At 60.1% G+C, this 10,000-nt stretch overlaps 2 non-coding genes and 1 pseudogene across 2 annotated transcripts in view; all 3 read left to right on the top strand.

Annotated features, from left to right (window-relative positions):
* Nucleotides 1-4,747: 4,747 nt before the first annotated feature.
* On the top strand, nucleotides 4,748-7,119 carry LOC145273703 (small subunit ribosomal RNA; annotated as a pseudogene).
* Nucleotides 7,120-7,514: 395 nt separating this feature from the next.
* Nucleotides 7,515-7,672, top strand: LOC145273716 (5.8S ribosomal RNA). Its single transcript, XR_013866501.1, has one exon. It is a non-coding gene; the product is annotated as a 5.8S ribosomal RNA (ribosomal RNA).
* A 595-nt stretch (nucleotides 7,673-8,267) lies between these two features.
* LOC145273709 (large subunit ribosomal RNA) overlaps nucleotides 8,268-10,000 on the top strand; it is a 5,723-nt gene continuing 3,990 nt past the window's right edge. The window contains exon 1 of the ribosomal RNA XR_013866496.1: nucleotides 8,268-10,000. This exon is cut by the window's right edge and continues 3,990 nt beyond it. This is a non-coding gene — a ribosomal RNA (large subunit ribosomal RNA).

The following is a 10,000-nucleotide window of genomic DNA, read 5'->3' as shown; positions in this document are numbered from 1 at the left end:
CGGAGGTGGGTCTGGACGAATACCAACACCATTTCTGGGGTTTCACAACCGCCCGGCTTCTCCGACATATGTTGGAAAGGAGTAGCGATCGAGCGACGGGGGCTGTCGGTAGGCGGCCGCGGGTTGCATGTGTGCCCGGGACAGCACCCCCATCCAACTAAGGGGTGTCCCCCGGGGGCCAGGGGGACCTCGTCCAGGTCGGCCGGGCGCTTCCAGACGCCTACCGACACCGGTCAGGTCGGCGAGGCTCCCGGCGGCCCCGAGCGGGACCACAGGTTGCGGAAGGCGTCCAAGTGAGCGGCGGCGAGAGGCGGAGGCCCCCGGGGTCGACTCCGCGGCCCCCGGGTCGGTGTGCGGGCCTCCAGAGCTCGATAAAGTAGTGGTGTCGCTAGCGGTCGAGAAGGCACTTTTCGACGCCTACTGCCACCCCCACATGGCGGTAGGCGCAAAACTGGAAAATCGCCGACCAGAAATGTCGCTTCGTATAATCGACGTTTTTTTTGACCACCATTTTCAGGTGTCGGAGGTGGGTCTGGACGAATACCAACACCATTTCTGGGGTTTCACAACCGCCCGGCTTCTCCGACATATGTTGGAAAGGAGTAGCGATCGAGCGACGGGGGCTGTCGGTAGGCGGCCGCGGGTTGCATGTGTGCCCGGGACAGCACCCCCATCCAACTAAGGGGTGTCCCCCGGGGGCCAGGGGGACCTCGTCCAGGTCGGCCGGGCGCTTCCAGACGCCTACCGACACCGGTCAGGTCGGCGAGGCTCCCGGCGGCCCCGAGCGGGACCACAGGTTGCGGAAGGCGTCCAAGTGAGCGGCGGCGAGAGGCGGAGGCCCCCGGGGTCGACTCCGCGGCCCCCGGGTCGGTGTGCGGGCCTCCAGAGCTCGATAAAGTAGTGGTGTCGCTAGCGGTCGAGAAGGCACTTTTCGACGCCTACTGCCACCCCCACATGGCGGTAGGCGCAAAACTGGAAAATCGCCGACCAGAAATGTCGCTTCGTATAATCGACGTTTTTTTTGACCACCATTTTCAGGTGTCGGAGGTGGGTCTGGACGAATACCAACACCATTTCTGGGGTTTCACAACCGCCCGGCTTCTCCGACATATGTTGGAAAGGAGTAGCGATCGAGCGACGGGGGCTGTCGGTAGGCGGCCGCGGGTTGCATGTGTGCCCGGGACAGCACCCCCATCCAACTAAGGGGTGTCCCCCGGGGGCCAGGGGGACCTCGTCCAGGTCGGCCGGGCGCTTCCAGACGCCTACCGACACCGGTCAGGTCGGCGAGGCTCCCGGCGGCCCCGAGCGGGACCACAGGTTGCGGAAGGCGTCCAAGTGAGCGGCGGCGAGAGGCGGAGGCCCCCGGGGTCGACTCCGCGGCCCCCGGGTCGGTGTGCGGGCCTCCAGAGCTCGATAAAGTAGTGGTGTCGCTAGCGGTCGAGAAGGCACTTTTCGACGCCTACTGCCACCCCCACATGGCGGTAGGCGCAAAACTGGAAAATCGCCGACCAGAAATGTCGCTTCGTATAATCGACGTTTTTTTTGACCACCATTTTCAGGTGTCGGAGGTGGGTCTGGACGAATACCAACACCATTTCTGGGGTTTCACAACCGCCCGGCTTCTCCGACATATGTTGGAAAGGAGTAGCGATCGAGCGACGGGGGCTGTCGGTAGGCGGCCGCGGGTTGCATGTGTGCCCGGGACAGCACCCCCATCCAACTAAGGGGTGTCCCCCGGGGGCCAGGGGGACCTCGTCCAGGTCGGCCGGGCGCTTCCAGACGCCTACCGACACCGGTCAGGTCGGCGAGGCTCCCGGCGGCCCCGAGCGGGACCACAGGTTGCGGAAGGCGTCCAAGTGAGCGGCGGCGAGAGGCGGAGGCCCCCGGGGTCGACTCCGCGGCCCCCGGGTCGGTGTGCGGGCCTCCAGAGCTCGATAAAGTAGTGGTGTCGCTAGCGGTCGAGAAGGCACTTTTCGACGCCTACTGCCACCCCCACATGGCGGTAGGTGTAAAATCGGAATAGACCGGACCAGGAATGTCGAGGGGGAAAAAAATGACAAAGTCCTGGTGTGCCTAGCCTACGAGAAGGCACTTTGCGACGCCTACCGACATCCCCATGTGGCAGTAGGCGTAAAACTGGAAAATCGCCGACCAGAAATGTCGCTTCGTATAATCGACGTTTTTTTTGACCACCATTTTCAGGTGTCGGAGGTGGGTCTGGACAAATACCAACACCATTTCTGGGGTTTTCCAGTTTGAAAGTTTTATAAAACATGTTCGGTAGGAAGCACACTTTGGTGTGTCGGTTCGTCGGAGCAGCGACTCTTTGCCTCGTGGTGGTCCGGAACGTCTCTACGGGCTTGTCGCAAAGGCGTCAGAAAGTGGCATCTCCGCCGCCTAGGGCTGTCACCGTTATCGCTGTCGCCCCGCGCTCCAACTTGTTTTGATCCGCCGCCTTCGTTCCTGCCAACCGTGCGCCCGCTCATCGTCGTTAGGTTATAATACGTGGTACGTGTGTGTGCTTCTCCGTGGACCTAGGGCTGCTCGACGTGTCGAACGATATGTTGGAACAACTAACGGCTCCTTTTCCTGGTTCCATAGTCGTCGTGGTACCCGCGTCGTCAGCCATATCTATGTCCACCATGTTTAGCCGATACGTTTGCTGCAGCTTCTGCTTCCGCCTCAGCGTTCGCCGCTCTCAGCCGCCGCTGTTGTTGCTGCCGTTCTGCCATTCAACCACTACCTGCGAATCTTTCGATGATCGGCCGAACGACCCATCGCTGTGCGACCGATAAATCCTCCGGATTAGGGAGAAACGCCGCCGCTCTCTGCCGCCGTCGAACGGAAAAACGTACATTGTAACGAACGAACGAACGAACGAACGAATTAACGAACGAGCGAACAAACAAACAAAAATAGCCGCGGGGGATGCACTATGTAGATCCTGATCCCCTTGTAACCATACGTACGTTGTTCGATGCTCTCCCGTCCTGGAAGTCGCCGCAGCAAACAGGAGGATGAGCAGCAGCAGGCGCCGCCGCCGTAACCGCCGCCTGCCTGCCGCCTCCTACTCCTGTCAGCGTCCGATCTCACAGCCGTGTGAACGTTCGCTGACACCCGATTTCTTTCCGTCTGGCAAAACCTTGGACGTCCCGCTCGCGGTACACGTGCTGCAGCGACTTCTCGTCCGACAACGCATAAGCGTCGACGTCTGCCGCCGCATCTTCTGATACGTGGACGGTGATAGCGCTAGTCCCTTCTTGCGCCACCTCCACCTTTGTTAGCGCCAAAGAAGATCGATCGAGCAGTCGTGGTCGCAGTCGATTAACCCGTTTTCACCGTCCGCAGTTCCCAAGCCGCCGATCAAGTCGTTGCTCTTCTTGTTCGTTCTTCCCATACCGTCGATTTGCACGGCTGCCGGATGAGCCATCCTCTGTCCGGCGAAGCGCTCACGTCAGTGATCGATACTTGCACCGACAGTCCTCCCGCTCGCGACTCGGTGCTCGAATCGGACTCGTTCGTTTTTATCTCGATGCGATTGTGAAAAGGGGGACCGGTCGTCAATGTCGTGTGTGTCGACGATGTTGTTCGCCCGGTCCGCCGCGTTGTTGTCGTTTTTTTTTTTTTTTTTTTTCCCCTAACGTTCGCCGTCGCACGGACGAAAGGGTGAGAAAAAAAAAAAGCTCGAAAAAGCCGCCCAAAAAAATCGGACCGAGGAGCCGCTTGCGAGAACGCGCCATGTGCACGTTGTCTCTCCTCGGTTTTCCGAGCACGAACACGACGCCGGTCGGTCGGTCGGTCGACGAAGGCGACGACGAAGGTGACGGGAAAATTTACGCCGCCGCTGCCCTGGTCCAGCTCCTCCCCGATGACGGCTGTGATGTTGACGTTGACGTTGGCGACGACGACGACGACGACGGAGACGACGACGACGACGAGACGGCATCGATGGCGACCACGATGACGACGACCTCGACGAGTTCAGTCTGCACCTTGACCTCCGATGTCCGTGTGCACTGCCGTCGTGCTGTTTGTCGTTTGTCGTATGTATCGCTGTCAAGGGTGCCGTTGTCGTTGTTGTTGTCGACGTTGTTGCTTGCTCTCTCGTCTCGGTCGGTTGGTACGTTGATGACGACGACGACGACGAAGACGACGACGACGACGACGAGACGGCATCGATGGCGACCACGATGACGACGACCTCGACGATTCCAGTCTGCACCTTGACCTCCGATGTCCGTGTGCACTGCCGTCGTGCTGTTTGTCGTTTGTCGTATGTATCGCTGTCAAGGGTGCCGTTGTCGATGTTGTTGTTGTCGACGCTGTCGTCTGTTCTCTCTTCTCGGCCGGCTGTGACGTGGACGTTGACGACGACGACGACGAGACGGAATCGATGGCGACCACGATGACGACGACCTCGGCGAGTTCAGTCTGCACCTTGACCCTCGATGTCCGTGTGCACTGCCGTCGTGCTGCTTGTCGTTTGTCGTATGTATCGCTGTCAAGGGTGCCGTTGTCGTTGTTGTTGTCGACGTTGGTCGCTTTCGTTCTTTGAGTCTCGGTCTCGGTCCAAGTCAGGGGAGAAACAAAAAAGAGGCCATCAGCGCGGGCAGCGCGCTTCTACTGACGGCGAACCTCCTCGAAAAACAAATAAACACGTGCCCGTCGTTGTAGTTGTCTGTCTTATGTCGGTCGGTCGGTCGGTCGGTCTGTCGTTCTGTCGAAACAAAGTCCCAAATTCCAACGATACCTGGTTGATCCTGCCAGTAGTCATATGCTTGTCTCAAAGCTTAAGCCATGCAAGTGTAAGTTCACGCCACGCATTAGAACGGGCGAAACCGCGAATGGCTCAGGAACCGGACCTAATCCTCGGGACCGTATTCCTCCTCGGAGGCGATGGATAACTGTGGCAATTCTAGAGCTAATACATGTGACACAGGCCGCGATCGGTCGGCGCGCCGTCGTCGCCACGCCTCGCGCGCTGGCACCCGCGTCGGCCGTTCCGGGTCGCGGCGCTACATATTAGACTGAGACCGATGCGCGTCATTCCGTCCTCCCGTCGTCGGCGTTCCCGCTCGCGGGTCCGTTCGGTGGCGGGGCTCATAGGGCGGCGCGCTCCGCTTTGGTGACTCTGGATAACTCACTGGTCGATCGCACGAGCTTTCACGCCCGGCGACGGGTCTCTCGAGGGTCCGCCCTATCAACTGTCGACGGTCGGTTAAGTGCCTACCGTGGTTACTACGGGTAACGGGGAATCGGGGTTCGATTCCGGAGAGGGAGCATGCGAAACGGCTACCACATCCAAGGAAGGCAGCAGGCGCGCAAATTACCCACTCCCGGCACGGGGAGGTAGTGACGAAAAATAACGACGCGGGACTCTGTCGAGGCCCCGCGATCGGAATGAGTACACTTCAAATCCGTTAACGAGGACCAACCGGAGGGCAAGTCTGGTGCCAGCAGCCGCGGTAATTCCAGCTCCGGTAGCGTATATTAAAGTTGTTGCGGTTAAAAAGCTCGTAGTCCGAACTCGGGTTCGTGGTCGCGCAAGCGGCCCCGGGGCGGCGGCGCCATCGTCCGTCGTTGACTTTGGTCGTCCGTTCGCATTCCCGGCCCTTTCCGCCGGTGTCAACCGCTAGCATACCCGCCACGCGGTCCTGCCGGCGAGGTGGACGAGGAGGTCGTGATCGGGATCCGGGAAAAAAAAAAACAAGTGGTCGTCGGTTCGGTTCCGGGAGTAGTCTAACGGGGGGGTGCTACGTGTGTGTGTTTGGGTGTGTTCATTCGCATCCCCGCACTCTGACCCCCGCGCTTCTCTCCCTCTCCCTTTCCGCGCGTTCCTCTTTTTTTTTGAACCCCCCGGTCCGCTCCGAGTCCCTGCTTCGTGTCTTGTCTGCGCGCGTGTTGCGGTCGGCGGTTTCTCCTCCAAGGGTGCTCTTAACCGAGTGTCCGCGGCGGCCGGTACGTTCACTTTGAAAAAATTAGAGTGCTCAGAGCGGGCTGTTCAAGCTTGCATACGATAAGCATGGAATGATGGAAGAGGGCCTCGTCTACGTCTGTCGGTCTCCGTCTACGGCGAGGCAATGATCGAAGGGAGCGGTCGGGGCCACTCGTATTGCGACGTTAGAGGTGAAATTCTTGGATCGTCGCAAGACGAACTGCAGCGATGGCGTGTGGCAAGCACGTTTTCCTCGATCAAGAGCGAAAGTCGGAGGTTCGAAGACGATCAGATACCGTCGTAGTTCCGACCGTAAACGATGCCGACCGGCGATCCGCCGGCGTTCGCTTCCATGACCCGGCGGGTAGCCTGCGGGAAACCAGAGTTCGGTTCCGGGGGGAGTATGGTTGCAAAGCTGAAACTTAAAGGAATTGACGGAAGGGCACCACCAGGAGTGGAGCCTGCGGCTTAATTTGACTCAACACGGGAAAACTCACCCGGTCCGGACACCGGTAGGATTGACAGATCGATAGCTCTTTCTCGATTCGGTGGGTGGTGGTGCATGGCCGTTCTTAGTTGGTGGAGCGATCCGTCTGGTTGATTCCGATAACGAACGAGACTCCGGCCTGCTAACTAGTGCGCCGATGTCAGTGATTTTTACGGCGGGCTCGGCGTCCTCCGTGGCGCTCGGGTCCGGGTCGGTTTTCTCACGCACTTCTTAGAGGGACGGGTGGCAGAAAGCCACACGAGGCGGAGCGATAACAGGTCTGTGATGCCCTTAGATGTCCGGGGCCGCACGCGCGCTACACTGGAGGTATCAGCGGGGACTTCGCCCCGGCCCGAGAGGGTTGGGAAACCTCTGAACCACCTCCCGTGATAGGGATCGGGGCCTGTAACCAACCCCGTGAACGAGGAATTCCCGGTAGGCGCGGGTCAACAGCCCGCGTCGATCACGTCCCTGCCCTTTGTACACACCGCCCGTCGCTACTACCGATCGAACGGTCCGGTGAGGTCCTCGGATCTGGCCGACGACGCCGCCGGGCAGTGCGCGACGTGTCCGTCACGACACTCGTGCATCTACGCCTCGGCGTTCGATGCCTGGAGAAGACGACCGAACCCGATCGTTTAGAGGAAGTAAAAGTCGTAACAAGGTTTCCGTAGGTGAACCTGCGGAAGGATCATTACCGTTTTCCCGTTCGAGACTGGTTTGTTGTTTTCCGGCCTACCTCCTCTGTCTGTCGGCGTCAACGCCTCGAATGCGCGCAAACAAACCTATAAAAGGCGGAGCGAGAGATAGATTTGTGGTGACGCGGAGGTTTTTAAAGCCCCAGCTCTTCTTGCTTGCTTCCGCGTCTTACCACCTGTTTGTTTTTTCGCCCACCGCAAGTGATGGCCGCTTCTTCTTTGCCTTGTCGCCGCTTTATCGTTTTTTGTTTTTTTTGCAGCCGCTGTGCCACCGCCGCTAGCTAAAAACAAACTACTCGCGACATTGCAATGCCGTCACGCCTCCTCGCACAGACCTCCTCGCACACTACTAAATCTATATAAACAAAAACTAATATAAAAAACCCAAGTGCTGAACCCTGGACGGGGGATCACTCGGCTCGTCCGTCGATGAAGAGCGCGGCCAGCCGCGAGAACTGATGCGAATTGCAGGACTCAGTGAACATCGACACCTCGAACGCACATTGCGGCCCCGAGATCCCTTGTCTCGGGGCCACGTCCGGTCGAGAGGCGGAACGTTACATGTCTTTCTCCGTTAACGAAACGACATCTTGCCGTCCCCGTGCCCGCCCGGTCCTCGGCACGGTGGTAACCGGGACGTCGCAGGAGCGAGTGACGAGGGGGAAGAAAAATAAAAAAAGAATTGACTCCTTTCAATGTCTTTTTTTTTTTTAAAACCCTCTCCGGCCTCCTCCTTCGTCTCCCGCTGGCAGACCGCGGAGTCTTTTCCCTTTTCGACCGCGTGAAGAAACACTGTGGAGGAGGAGCAGGAGGAGTCTGTCCGAAAGCAGCCGAAGGGAGAACAAAACAAAAAAAAAAGCACCGACCTAACCGACTGCCGACGTAAGCGCCGCCTGCTCGTCTCGCTCTCTGCCTCATGAAGGTGTCTCTCAGCGACGCCTCGAGCAGCGCGACGAGCACGGCCGTCGCACCGTAAAAAGGTGGCCGCGTCGTAGGCAACGTCGGATGGGGAGGACCCACGCTTTTTTTTTAATTGTTGGCTTCTTCATTTTCGGTCGGACGGGCGCTATATCGGCCAGCCGTCGTCACACGGAGGGTACCGATCGAGATTCCTCTCCTCCAAACACCACACTCTACTAAAAACCGCCGCCCTCGGCTCGGACGAGACGACCCGCTGAACTTAAGCATATCGCTAAGCGGAGGAAAAGAAACCAACCGGGATTCCCTTAGTAACGGCGAGTGAACCGGGAGAAGCCCAACGCCGAATCCCGTCGCAAGTTAAAGGCTTCGGGACGTGTGGCGCATGGGTCGAAGGCAGCCGTTCGTTTTCGTCTCGCATAGTTCGGAGTTCCCTCGATCGGGGCCGCCCGCGGCGGGTGCCAGGCCCATTCGGTGCGGACGGCGAGCGACGGCCTTCGATCCGAGAGTCGGGTTGCTTGGGAACGCAGCCCAAATCGGGTGGTAAGCTCCATCCAAGGCTAAATACCGGGACGAGTCCGATAGTCGACAAGTACCGTGAGGGAAAGTTGAAAAGAACTTTGGAGAGAGAGTTCAAGAGAACGTGAAACCGCCCAGGGGTAAACGGGTGGGACCGCTCACCGCGATCGCGGGGGGACTCAGTCCGGTGCTGCCTAGGCTCGAGCCCAAACTCGATGTGTGTTCTTGAAAGAGAGGCCGTCGCGGCACAGGTCGTCGTTCGTCGTGTCCGCGGGGAACTCGTTCTCCGCGGGCCAGCTTTTGTGCCCGCGTCGCCGACGAAGGAGACGGGCCGCGTGGATAGCGGGAAGGGAAACGTGGTGACGACCGCGGCGTCGGTAGGTGGCTGCGTCGGTTGGCTGCGACGGAGGGGACTCGTCCTCTCGATCGCTGCTGCCGCCGGGCCCTAACCCGCCGCATCCGTCGCCGCCGCTTCTTCTTTCCTCCTGCTCCCTCCGCGCGCGACTCCGCTGCACCCGTCCCCTTCTCATCGCTCGGCGTAATCATGGCGCGGGCGCTTCGGCGCGACCTCCGCGCGGCCGGCACCGGACGCACTTCCCCTCCGGTCCGTCGTCGCGACCCGTTCCCGGCGTGCAGGTCGAACACGCGGGTTTTTTTCCGTAGGCGGCAGGCGTTTCATCACCCTGAAAACCCCCGTCTTCCCACCTTGTGAAGTCGGGGGCCACCGGCCGTCGGGCCCGCGAACGTAACTGCCCCTTTCTGCCGGGAACGGAGGAAATCTGACACGATCCGTTACACGTGGCGAGCCGGTCCGTTTTGATCCCGCCGGAAGTCGCGTGCGGGCGACGCACTCTGTGTGTCGCTCCTTAGGCGCCCCACCGTCTCGGGCGCGTGCGCGATGAGAGGCGGGATAGGACTGGCGCGGCCTCGCCGTCACGCACCTCGCCGACGTTTCGGGTTCTTGTCGGGGGCAACCCCGCCCGCGCCCGTTTCCGTTTCCGGAGAGGTCGCTCGGCGACGCTTTTTTACTCGAGCCGCCCGCCACCCCGGGTCAGCGACGTGCATCGGCAACCCACCCGACCCGTCTTGAAACACGGACCGAGGAGTCCTGGCCGTTCGCGAGTCGTAGGGGCCACCTCTGACTAACCCCGAAGGCGAAGCGAAAGCGAGAGAGCGTGTAGGAGGGCGTCGATCGGGAGAGGTGTCGTGGCAAAGTCGTCCGGGGGTCGTCGGGGGGTGTCGTCGGTCTCGTGCCGTCGTCTTCTCCTCGCCTCACCCGCCTCCGAGCCGTGCCCGATCCCGCCGGCGCGGCGTTTTCGGCCTTCCGCCGTCGCTGCTGCGGTGCCCGCAACTTTTCCTTTTTTCTCTCTTCCCGAGAGAGATAGGAGAGGGAAGGCTCGTGGCTGACGTGCGGTTGTTTTTCCCTCCTCCCCGAGAGGGGAC

Source organism: Euprymna scolopes, unplaced genomic scaffold (assembly GCF_053919585.1).
Source record: "Euprymna scolopes isolate OS-2025 unplaced genomic scaffold, ASM5391958v1 sca139, whole genome shotgun sequence".
Taxonomy (NCBI): Eukaryota; Metazoa; Mollusca; class Cephalopoda; order Sepiida; family Sepiolidae; genus Euprymna; species Euprymna scolopes.
Note: the sequence above shows the minus strand (reverse complement) of the source record. Positions and strands in the feature narration are given on the sequence as shown.